The sequence below is a fragment of the Rhinolophus sinicus genome, linkage group LG09, assembly GCF_036562045.2.
Source record: "Rhinolophus sinicus isolate RSC01 linkage group LG09, ASM3656204v1, whole genome shotgun sequence".
NCBI lineage: Eukaryota > Metazoa > Chordata > Mammalia > Chiroptera > Rhinolophidae > Rhinolophus > Rhinolophus sinicus.
The window spans coordinates 112917412-112930326 of record NC_133758.1 but is presented as its reverse complement, the minus strand read 5'-3'; the positions used below and the strand labels follow the sequence as shown (position 1 = coordinate 112930326).

Sequence of the window (12915 nt, the reverse complement as noted above, 5' to 3'; positions counted from 1 at the left end):
GATGTACTTGGGCCCAAACTCCCTTTACGACCCCCTAATTTTGCAGTGAGTCCATCCAAGGCACTCTTCATTTCTGCCAGAGTGGTTTTGATTCTGATATCTCCGTTTGAGTCTTTCTAACTCTTTACATCTATCTGCTTATATTGCTCATTGATTCTTGTCTGTGACCATTTTTTCATTACAGTCCTTAGCATATTAATGATTAACTGAAGGTCAGCATTGCCAATTCAATGCCCATAAGAGTCCCCAGTTTGGGGTGCAGTGAGGGGAGAGACTTTATTTAGTGAAAACAGCTTGATCATGAGGCAGCTCAGCTGTGGAACAGCAGGGCTGCAGTGCGGCCTAGGTGAGGCAGCCCAGGTAAGGAGGCCTCAGTGACACAGCTCCCATCTTGTGCTCAGCTGACCTAGCAGCTCCATCCTGGGAAATGTGGTCTTTGATAGAAGCTGGGAGTGCCCGAGACACACGTGAGGCTAACCTATAGGGAAAAGTGCCCGCACTTAGCCCCCTATTGGTCCACTTCTATGCAGCTGAGGACTCCAAATCCTCCAAGTTTGGTCCAAATAGCACTGTCCTGATTGGTTGGAATGGAGCTGCTCTGATTGGTCAGTGAAGATGCAAATGAGGCTATAGAGGTGCAGCTCCAATTAGACAGGGCAAAGTCTCAGTCCTATTGGTGGAATTTCAATCCTAGGAGCTCACTTACAAGGGTCAATTTGCCAGCAGGAGCTCAGTACAGGAGGCTGGCAGCCCAGTCTGCACCTCTTCCCTGAAATGCAGCACACATGAGGGACGTCTGCAAACAATGGCCGCTGGACTCTGGCGGTGAATATGAGTCCAATTAACCACAGGAGTCCTTTTGGCAGGTATATTCTTCTCGGCATCGGCATAATCATAGTTATTGTAAATTCTCAGTCTGTTAATTCCATAAAGACTGCTATATCTGAGTCAGGTTCTAATGCTTTCTTTGTCTCTTTTGGCTGTGTTTTTATTTTTGTTTTTTGTTTGTTTGTTTTTTGCCTTTTAGCCATGCCTTGTGATTTTTTTGTTGTTGAAAGCTGGACAGGAAAAAAAGCTGGGTAAAAGGAACTGAGGTAAAGAGGTCTTTAGTGTGAGGCGTTATATTTATCTGACTAAGGGGGAGGTCGTGTTTGGTGTTTGCTATAGCTGTAGAGGTCAGAGGCTAAGCTCTCTAGCGTTTTTGCTTTTGTCTCCCCTGTTGTCTCTGGGTTTCTCTAGATACTTCTTAAATAGTCTGAGCCTCGCACCTATTTTGGTTGTAATCCTGTTATTATACAGGCGCCCTATCGATGTGGTCACATGGTGTAGAGGGGAGGAGAATATTCTAGAACTCTGTTATTCTGTCTCAGTCTCTTAGTGAGCCTGTGCTCCAGCACCGTGACTTCATGAATGCTTCTCAGCTTCCTCCCCTGCTCCATCCTTAAGACCTTAAGCATGACAGAAGGCTAGAAAGAGCCAGAACTGGGTATTTCCCTTCCCGTGTCTGAGGCTGGAGAGGACTGGAGTTGGGTATTTCCTTCCTCCCACATTGGTTAGGCTCTGGTAAAACCCGAGCTGTTGGGGTTCTGTCAGAATAGTTTTCCTTGAGGGCAAGTCTTTGTTAAGCAGAACAGAACGCTGTGGATGTGTTTCAGACTGGTAACTTTTCCACTCCCCCTGCCAGAAGCATGAGGTGGATGTTTCTCATGGCTTTACCCTGAGAACCTGGTGATGCTTCTGGAGGTAAAATTAAGGCTGGGTCTCCAGGCGTTCTTATCTCTCAGGCTGGTCCTGCTTAAGCTCTGGTCTACCAGTTGCTCTTTCTGGCCGCAGCTTCTGCTCCCAGTAAACTGTGATTCTTTGTATGTGCCTGGCTGTCTCTCCAGTTCTGGAAGATGCTCGTTTGCCCTGTGACCTCAATTCTCTGAAAGACCCAAGAAAAGCTGTTGAATTTTAGTTTGTTCAGCTCTTTTTCTTGTTCTGAGGACAGGAGTTATGACTTGCAATATCTTTATGTGTTGCACTGGAAACCAGAAGTCGCATGTCAGTTTTAGGTATCATAAATATCTTATTCTGTCTTGTTTCAAATGCCCATAGTTACTTTCCATTGAACAGGAATCGTTAATTAATCTGTCAAAACATCACCAAAATTTTTGCCTTTGGGTTTGTCCTTTCAAAATTTTGTTCAAGACTTTTTCTGTCCCTAGTTGAAATGACATGTCTTCTATATATTTTTTTCTGTTGACTTTGTAATTTTACCTCTAACACTTGGGTCATTAATTCATCTGGAACCCACACTTTCATATGGTGTTGAGGAATCATTTAGTTTTGATTTTTCCATATGTTGAGCCAGTTTTCCCAATGGAATCTATGAAACCATCCATTCTTTTCTATTTGAGTTATGGCATATTAAGTTCCCATTTATACAACCTCCTTTGTCCTAGGTCTCTATTCAATTTCATTGATCTACTTGTCTGTTCTTGTGCCAACACCTAGTGTTTTAATACTATGTCAATATCTAGTAGAACAAACCCCTCTTCTTTCTTTTTTTAAAGTCAAGTGTGTTATTCAGAAATGTACTCTTGAATTACATTTCTTCTGCATTTATCTCTGTGCCTTGTTTCTCCCATCTTTAACACAAAAGGAACACCGAGATTCCTTTAAGGCAGTGTTTCAAACAAACAAACAAAGCCTTTCCTTTGTGTATAAGAACATAGCTATTAATCCAAGCTGTTAGGGCCTGTAGTCCTGAGCTCCATCAAGAGCCTGTCACTCCCTCCTCCTGGCTCAACAGGTAGCTGGGGGTACAGCTCCTGACAGAGCTGGCTGAGGTGACTGATGGCAAGGAGAGGGATCTACTGTTGGGAACCGCATGTTGGATTCATTGGCAGCATTCTTTACAAAGCCCTCGCCAGCTTGAAAGGCCTCTGCTCCTAGAGGCCAGCTCATAGAACTAGCTTGTTTTTTAGGTGAAAGTACTGAGGACCGTGAGACAAGGTGGTTCACCAAGATCTCGCAGTTTCCTCTTATCCAACAGAGTCAGACCTATCGCTTGATACTTAGTTCATTGCTACAACCATGCATCATACCACATGGCTTCCTTCAGCGAACAGGGCAGATAGAGGCTGGAAGTGGCCGATTCTGAGAGCGCTCCCAAAATAAGTGTGCTGTTCGTTTTATATACATCTGATGGATGGTTTGGGAATGCAACACGTTTCTTCGAGTGAGTCATCAAACATGAATCAGGACCTTCCTTTCAGTCACAAGCTGGAATTTCTTTCCTTGTTTACTGACAACTTCAGGCCTCTTGGGTTTCAGTATTGAAGTAAAATAAGGTAGATTTCAAGGTCACTGCAAATATTTTGAGGACAGCGAAGCTCTGACAGCAGGGAAGGGACTGAATTAGAAGCTGCAGTGACCTACTTGCCCTGCCACTGGCAAATGACTAATTGATTCTGTACACACAGCTGCTCCAAGCAAAGCGTGGAGACGAGGCAGGCCCATATTGTTAATAGAAATCATGTATCATTAAAAGTTAATATGTGGTTTCCTTTTAAGTAAGAGGCTACTCTTGGATGACAGAGATAGTCATCAACTAGCAGTTGCAACAGAAGAGAGAGATTACCATATTGCTTTCTATTAAGAAAGAAAATTAATTTACCAAGAAATAACAGTGCGTAAGACTATGTATAATAGTTCTTGTAAGTAATAGTATTCAACTGTTTCTAATGTCATATGATTCCTCCGCCATAAGAAAACAGCCATCTATATTTTTTGGTCTTTCTTTATTTACAGGAATACATATTTTACACAGTATCAAACAATATTGTTAGTAAATATGTTGCACTGTGAGTTAATCTTTGAATTTGTGTGTGCATGTGTGTTTGAATGTTACTTGCAGTTTGGTGAGATAATTCTTTTGCAAATGTGTAGAACGGACCAGACCACAGACTAGATTGCAGAGCCGACTCTGGCCTGGACCAAAAAGCCTTGCTACTTTCCCTTGTAGGAGATAACTTTTCAAGTGAGCTAACACAAACTCTGCATTTCACTTTCTTGGTTCAGATGTCATGAAACTAAACAGGGAAGCAGCTTTGGGGCTTGTAAGGTGATGTGTCTGGTCGCCCCATTGGGAGTAGGTTGGTGATTCTTCCCCAGTCTAAAACTGTTAGACGAGAAACGTCTTCAAATGTAAACCCTGAAATTAAGGAGGTGGCAAAACCCTATGCACCGAGATCTTCATGACTGCTTCATTTATGATAATGAGTAATTGAAAACAAGTATACAGCCATACAGAACATATTATTATTCATTAATATGATATTTTAAGCAGCTGCATACATTTTTAAATGCACATTTTTAAAATGACAGAAGGAAATATTGATGTTGACTAAAAACATTTGAATGCAAAATTCCATCTAAAAATGATTCTAGTTACACAGCAGATTCCATATATAACAAATTTTTATTGAGGAAGAGGTATCCAATATGTTTATGCTTTGTGTGGATATGTGGATGTGTACATAAAAATATCCCCCAGAAGAAAGTGTCTGGATCATCTGGAATGGGAATTTATAGGCTATTTTAACTTATTTCTCTCTAGATAGTTCTGACTACGATTGGTATGAATTACTTTTATAACCAGGAAAAAAGAGATGTTTAAAAAAAGTTTGGTTTTTTCCACCCTTTGCTGCTAAAGGTGAGTAGGGTGAGGTCCAGTAAACTGGTTTCTATAAACTGGATTCAGCTTCACAAGGAAGCCTCACCGCAGAAACAAGTTCTGTCAGACCTGGTTGTTGCTCAGTGTAATGGTTAGAGCTGACAAACTAAAGGAGTAACATTCAATGGACCTTGAGACTTACTTCTATAGGCTTATGGAGTCACATATAACCAGGCCCAGGGGAAAAGTACAAATGGCGGCCCAAGAAGCACACGTCTAAATGTTTTAAAGTGATAAATCAAGCTAACTATTAAATTAGATATAAGTTAACTATTAAATAAGATACATTCTATTCGTTTATCATGACAGACATATGTCCATACTTATTTGAAGGCCAGGATAAAATTCAGAATTGTAGGATCCCTCAGAATTCTGAGGTTGCATGGGAATTGGACCAAGAAAGAAAATGAATAAGGACCAAGAAAGAAAAAAAAAATAGAATGTGAGTAAGGAACAAAGAATATAAAATAAGTATAGAGCTCAGAGTCAGCTTGGTGTTTAGGGACTGGATGGCTGGATATACATACTGTGTTTCTGGTCAGAGTATTTACAAGGACAGAAAAAGGATCTAAATTTCGATTTGCTGACATGGCATCCAGGGGCAGGAGCGGCTCCATCATGGGCCTGGAAATTTATTTCTTATATTTACTTTGGATTGGATTTGTCCTTTCTCTAATTTCCTGAAGTGAAAGCTGAGGTCACTGGTTTAAGACCTTTGTTCTTTTATAACATAGGCATTTAATACTATACATTTCCCTCAAGTACTGCTTTAGTAGCACCCCAAAATATTTGTTTTCATTCGGTTCAAAATACCGTCTAATTTCCCTGTGATATCTTTGACCCAAAGGACGTTTATGGTCTGAGTACATATTTTGTAGTAGTTCATTTCTTTTATGTTTGTTAGAGCATTTTAAATGGCTCAGTATATCATCTACTTTTGTAAATGTTTCACATGGAGTTAACAAGAATGTATAATTTACTGTTCTTGAGAAGAATGTTCGATTACATTATATCAAATAGGTCAAGTTGGTTGATAGTTGGTTACTCAGGTCTCCTCTATTCGCATTCATTTTCTGTCTACTTGGTGTAGTGAAAATTCTTGGTAACTCTAAGTGGATTCTCCAGATATGATGATGGATTTTGTTATTTCTCCTTTCAGTTATAGCTAGTTTTACTTTATATATTTGGATTATTCTATCTTCTTGCAGTATCCTTTTATCATTATGCAGCATCCCTCTATCATTGATAACATTCCTTGGCCTGAAGTCTGCTTTGTCTGATACTATATAGCCACTCCAGCTTCTTTTTATTATTATTTGTATAGTATGTGTTTTCCATCCTTTCACAATTATCCTAACCTTATATTTACATTTAAAGTGGCTTTCTTGTATGGAGCATATAGTTAGGTCTATATAACTCTTTATTTGATTTTTTAATCAAATTCAACAACCTAATTTTAGTATGTTTATACCATTTACAATTAACGTAATTATTGATGTTTGGATATAAGTGTATCATTTATTATTATCTGTTTTGGTTTCTCTGTTACTCCTTTTCTGATTTTTTAATTTAAATATTTTTAGTATTTAATTTTAATTTATATATTGGATTTTGGCAACATGTCTTTTTATTTCAGCTGTTACTCTAGGGATCACAATATAGACACCCAATATTTCACAGTCTGCTTTGTATTTGGGCGTGGTGTTCTTTGACTTTTTCCTGCTTGGGGTTTGCTGAGCTTCTTGAATCAGTCAATTTGTATATTTAAGTACATTTCAGAAGTTTTCAATTGTATTTCTTTAAATATTTTCTTGTACCAATCCTTTTCCTCCTCTCATCTGAGACTGCAATTATTTAAATTTGCTTGGCTTTTCATCTGTTTGTGCCTAAAGAGCAAAATACAAGTTTCTGACAGAGTGTATCTCCAAACTCTTCTGTTTTGTCACCTTTACATTGAGGCCAGCACACCTTTAGTGTGACATGTTTTATATTTACAGTATCTTGTTTACAGGATGTTTTTCATGTATCAGAACCAAAGACAGTGGCCCTCAGCCAGGGCTAGTAAAGACAAAGTTCAAATAGCCCTCCCAGCTTATACTACTGTGTTGATTACATTTTAAGATGAGAATTCACAGCAGAAACCAAATCAATGTGGAAATGTCCTTAATTTATTTTGGGGGATAGAATTTCTAATAGGGTTCATTCCTTTCCTGAAATCTGTAAATGCCTGTGACTTTTAATGTTATCAACAGGATGAGTTACAAGTAGAGCTAAGTGGCGATCACCACAATGTTTATTATGGCAAATCTTTCCTTTTACCTCTAAAAATCAAAATAGCCTCATACTATAATCCTGGCTGTAGTCACTGAAGAGAGTTATAATAAGAACCTTTAATACTCTTAGCTGCAAGTTGAGATGAGTAAAATACACATGAATCCTCTCAAGTGGAAAAATATTCTCTGTGGGTGTCTTTCATTTTCCATCACTGAAAACAACGTTCTGGACAGCAAGTACTACAGTTGTTGTTTAGTTCCCTTTTGCACTCAGATGATTCAAAGAGAAGTTGACAGTAGCATTCTAATCCCCCTTCCGCAGTAAGAGCTGACACACAACTACAGCCTATTCTGAATAGGCCTAATGTCAGTCACTGGGACAGAGGCCCTGAAAGGAGAAGACTGTGAGTTCCTGCAGGGCACTCATGGTGTACATCAGAGTTCAATACATGTTTCTAAAGGGCAGAAGAAAATTCTGGATCGGAAAGCCAAATGTCGCTGGAAAATATGTCTCCCTTTGCACAAACACATACAATTCTTTCTAATGTTCCCTGGTCTCCTCTCTGTCACTTCCCACCTTGTGCCCAAGAACTGAGTCTATGGAGTGAACACAGAAACAAAGGTTGTGACTCTGATGCATAATTTGGAGAGTAAGAAAGATAAACTAATGAGAAGAAAGATAAAAATAACAATACTGGCAGAGCCTGTAAGGATTACGGGGAGGAAGAAATGAAGACACTGCACTCTTCAGTGCTGGAAGCGGATCAGGAACCATTCCTGGGAGTGCAGGGAAGAGACGTGAGGGCTGAGTTCTCATTCTTCTGGCCACCTGTGGAGGGCTGTCCGCCAGTCACTGGTCACCCACCATACATCTCCTTTGGACTTACACTGGTCAGTGTTTGAGACACCGCACACGCTCCTCTCGTACAGAGAAGCCCTGGCGAGAGTCTGGACTCTTAGCCTCAGACAGAAGAGGGGGCTTCTGGACTACTTGGGAAGTGACCGTGTTAAGCCCAAACCCCGGACCAAAAGAGGAATAAATGGAACCGTTTGTCACCGTGGAACTTATGCCAGGGGCAATCACCTATTCATTCCCCACCAGCAATGGTGTCTTGTTTCCATCTGACCAGTGAGTGATCCAGCTGTAAAATCCCATCCTGAGGATCTGTGTTCGGAGATTCCTTTTGACACCAACTGAATTAGTCTAGGTTTCTTCCAAGGCAGAGCTGGGACTAAAGCTTGTACACTAGTGCTTTACGCGGAAGGTAATCCCAGGAAGCAGGAAGGCGGGGTGGGAGGAGTGACAAGGAGAGAGGGAAAGAACGCAGGGAAGCTGTGGCTGGCAATATTGGTTTCCCTGATGTGGAGTCACAGATGTTTTTCTCTGCATTTTCACAGTGTTAATTGCGTCCTAAATATTCTACTGAGCATACAATTCTTTTCTAATCAGAAGTAACCAGGAAAAAAAGGAACTGGCTTTTAATTAGAATTAATAATAGTAAATTATTTATCCAGAATAATGTAGAGAAGGCTGCTTAGTTCAATTTTCAGATAATTAAATATTTATGATATGACATACACTCTAGAGTGCCTTTGAGGAATACATACTAAAATAAACCTAATATCAAAACTACACAAACAGAAAAAAATCAGCTTTCCTCTTACAATTCATGAGGCACATCAACTGTTAACACTTTTTGAGGGGAACAATTACGAGCATCGATTATCATTCTAGCAAGTGTTTTAATCTCTTAATTAACTTGCCCTCGTTTCCCTGGGGAGTGCCACCTTGTTCCTTAGGCCCCCAGCACTTCACACCTGATTTTTTCATTACTTTTCTCCACACTTCAAGGCAAACATTATTTTATATAGTTTACAAATGTGTCACAGATTCACAGAAAAGCACGGGAGGTTGCCCAATTTTGCATCCAACCTCAGGGTCTGCGCTCGGCTTTCCTCCTTCCTTCCCCTCACCTGCTCTGGCTCAGCACAGTGTGCTGGGAATGCTGGGGACCGGTAATTATTTGTTGGTTTAATATAATTTGTTTAGTCACTCGAGGATGACTGATTTGCATTTTCTGTCTCTTGTTATATTGATCCGTAACACACTCTGTCTTCCACCTAATGGGCATTTGGGCACGAACTTGTTAGTGTCACTTTCCTGTCCATTCAGGCAGGATTTCACCCTGGGGTTCTCTGGCAGCCACCTCTCATCACTATGGTGTCCTCTCTTCAGTGTTGACAGGACATCATTAGCAGCTGCACTGCACTCCTTGTTCAGGCTCAATGAGAGAGCACAAACGGACTTGGCAACGAACACCAGCCAGGGGGGTCTACCGGGGAGCTGCCTGACGGACCTGCCCCGGTCCCAGCTGAGCTGTGCACAACGCCTGCTGTCCCTCACCCAGCCTGAGCCCATTTCCACAGACCAACAAGCTGGGCTGCTTGCCAAGCGAGGAACGCCTTGAACTTGGCCCTGGACTTGATTTCTTATTTAACTGAGAGAGAAACAAAACAAAAAACACCCATCAGCACACACTGGGTAGTGGTGTCTCCAGATATCTTGGAAACATTTCAACAGAATTAACCAGCCTTCTTTTAGGGCACAGGCAGGGAGGGCCTGCCTTGAATATGACCCAGGGAAGTTTCTTATAACCTTATCTGATCAGTACAACATAGACTGCAGCACTGCAATATTATAGTTTTAAAAATCATATAGGAGCATATAAATATGCACTTATAATGTGCTGTTAAATTTCAAACAAAGATACGTGTATAAAATAAGCACACTGTGACTTCCACTAAATAAAAATATTTATATGCAAATAAAAGTAAAAATACATACCAACAGCGTTCATACAGGTTGTATAGCAGGTGGTAGAAAATGGCAGACCGATAGTTTGATATTACAGTTCAATGGAACGCAATTGTTAAAAAATGTGTATTATAACATTTTATGGGACTTCAGTGGACTCTATAGCAAGAAAAAATAGTTCTTTGAAGGCAATAAGTGAATAAGATAAAAAAAGTTCCCACTGTTGCGTTATGAAGTACAAAATCATATTTCAAAAGAAAAGTACCTTTTTTTTTCTGCAAGAAAAGCATAAGCCATTTCCGTTAAAGAATATCCCGAAAGAAGCTGGAAGACAAGAGAATGAATGCCCCTCGCTAGGTACCCACCCTCCCACTCCATGTCACTGCAGTGCGTAAACAAAGAATTCCAACCCAAGCCAGTCCTGTACACACTAGGTCCACACCAAAGGTTGATACCACTGACCCGCCCCCCACCCCCCACACACACACTTATAGGGAAGCCTACTTTTCATTTATTTTATCTTATAAAAGGTACATTACTGACAAGTGTCCTTCTTACATCATCCCTCCAGCTACCTATGTTTTCTTTTCTAATAAGACTGGTGCTTAGTTTTGCCTTAGATAAAAATATCTTATACTTGTATATACAAGCAAATACCTATTTATTTTTCCTACTCTTCGCCCCAAACCACCATTTGTCCTGAGCCTTGGGCAATGTACACACTGAGACTTTTGAAAAGGTAGAGGTCACGACACTCAAGGTGATGGTGCATCGCAGAGCCGTCTAGAAGTCTAACCCATATGTCTACTGACCTGCAAGCAGCCTCATGTGCAAGGGTGCCGTATTAATACAGGTAATTGCTGCATGCTACCACACAGGAGGTCGGGAAGGTCTAAAACTTGGACTTTTCCAAATCCACTTGACTTTTACTTCTTTCTCTTTCTCTAGACATGTGGCTCTGTCTTCACGCTTCTCTTACTTTCTCTCTTTGCACACGTGACTCTGATGTGTCCACTGAAACATAGCTCCTACTCTGTCTCCTACAGGTCATCTGTCCCGAGTCCCCCCAAATCCAGTCTGGTTTAGGTGTTCTTCCTCTGGGCTCCCATTGCAGCTGCACCCATCTTGTCACGCGATTGTCACTGTCTTTTTACTTGTCTCTGATCCCCACGCGACGGATACATTTGAGAGCATGGATTGGGCTTTTCACAGTTGGATTTTTATCTAACACAAGGCCTGGCAAATACATGATTATTTGAGAAATAGTTGATGATGGAATAAATGAAATTAGAAACTATTAAATTGTCCGTGGAGAAAATGGATTCCACAATCAATTTATTTGCATGTAAAATAAACCCAAGACTCTCTAGTAAAACACAGACACACACACACAACTGAGCTACCTGCCTAGAGGTGAGCAGCATGGTCTGTAGAGTGAGAGTCTTCTCTCCCCTGAACCAGTGCTGACTCGCTGTGGGTCCTTGAGCAGTTTACCTAACCAGTCTGTGCCTCTGTTTGTAACACATAAAATAGAAATAATCAGGTTTTTTAGTTTTCACACAAACTTTCTCAAGATTTTTGTTTTACAGGGTAATTCCAGATTAACTAATGTGAAATATTCCTTTCCATGAACACTTTTTATTTATTTTAATTTTTCTCCATGAATTGTGTGGTATTCACACAGACATCATACACAATTCTTGTGTATATTTTTAGAAATTTTGTAGAGCTATTGTAAATTGAATTATTTTACATTTTTATAATATATTTGTGTTGTTACTATATAGAACCATTGATATTTATGTGTTGATCTTATTCGATCTCTATCTATTTTCAGTTGTATCTTGAGAGTTTCTATATACAAGGTCTGACAATTAAGTTTGTAAACTTGTTGCAATGCTGTTCCTAACTTTTTTTGATATCAGAGGGATTGTTCATTATGAATTTGTACCAACTGGACAAGCAGTTAACCAAGTTTACTATTTGGAAGTGCTGAAAAGGCTGCGTGAAAAAATTAGACGAAAACGACCTGAAGTTTTCGCCAATAATTCACGGCTCTTGCATCACAACAATGCACCAGCTCACACGGCACTGTCTACGAGGGAGTTTTTAGCCAGTAAACAAGTAATATATTGGAACACCCTCCCTATTCACCTGATCTGGCTCCCAGTGACTTCTTTCTTTACCCAAAGATAAAGGAAATATTGAAAGGAAGATATTTTGATGACATTCAGGACATCAAGAGTAATATGACAACAGTTCTGATGTCCATTCCAGAACAAGAGTTCTAAAAGTGCTTTGAAGGGTGGCTGAGGTACTGGCATCAGTGCATAGCTACCCAAGGGGAATACTTTGATGGTGACCATAGGGATATTCAGCAATGAGGTATTTAGCTCTTCTAGGATGAGTTCGCGAATGTAATTGTCAGACCTCATATAAGTGAGATCATATGGTATTTGTCTTTATTAGTCTGACTTATTTCATTTAGCATAATATCCTCTATGTCCATCCATGTTGTTGCAAATAGTGTTTTTCCAACACTATTTATTAAATAGACTGTGTTTACCCCAATGTAAATTCTTGCTTCCATGTTATAGATTAAATGACCATATAAACATGGATTTATTTCTGGGCTCTCTATTCTGTTCCATTGATCTTTGTTTTGTTGTTTTGTTGTTGGTTTTTTTATGGCAATACCATGTTGTTTTAATTACGATATCCTTGTAGTATAGTCTGATATCAAGTAAGGTGACACCTCCAGCTTTGTTCTTCTTTCTCAGGATTGCCATGGTTATTCAGGGTCTTTTATGGTTCCATATAAATTTTAGGATTATTTGTTCTAATTCTGTGAAAAATGCCATTGGTATTTTGATAGGGATTGCATTGCATTCATATATTGCTTTCAGTAGTATGAACATTTTAATTATACTAATTCTTTCCATCCATGAGCGTGGTATATGTTTCCATTTATTTGTATCTTCTTCAATTTCTCTCTTCAATGTTTTATAATTTTCTGAATACAGGTCTTTTACTTCCTTGGTTAAATTTATTCCTAATTTTTTGTTTGCTTGTTTGTTTTGTTTTGTTTTCTTGATACAGTTGTAAAT

At 39.7% G+C, this 12915-nt stretch overlaps 1 long non-coding RNA gene across 1 annotated transcript in view; it reads left to right on the top strand.

Annotated features, from left to right (window-relative positions):
- Positions 1 to 754: 754 nt before the first annotated feature.
- The window catches only part of LOC141573104 (uncharacterized), a 38164-nt gene continuing 26003 nt past the window's right edge, over positions 755 to 12915 (top strand). The window contains exon 1 of the long non-coding RNA XR_012498665.1: positions 755 to 866. This is a non-coding gene — a long non-coding RNA (uncharacterized LOC141573104). The remainder of the gene's footprint in view (positions 867 to 12915) is intronic.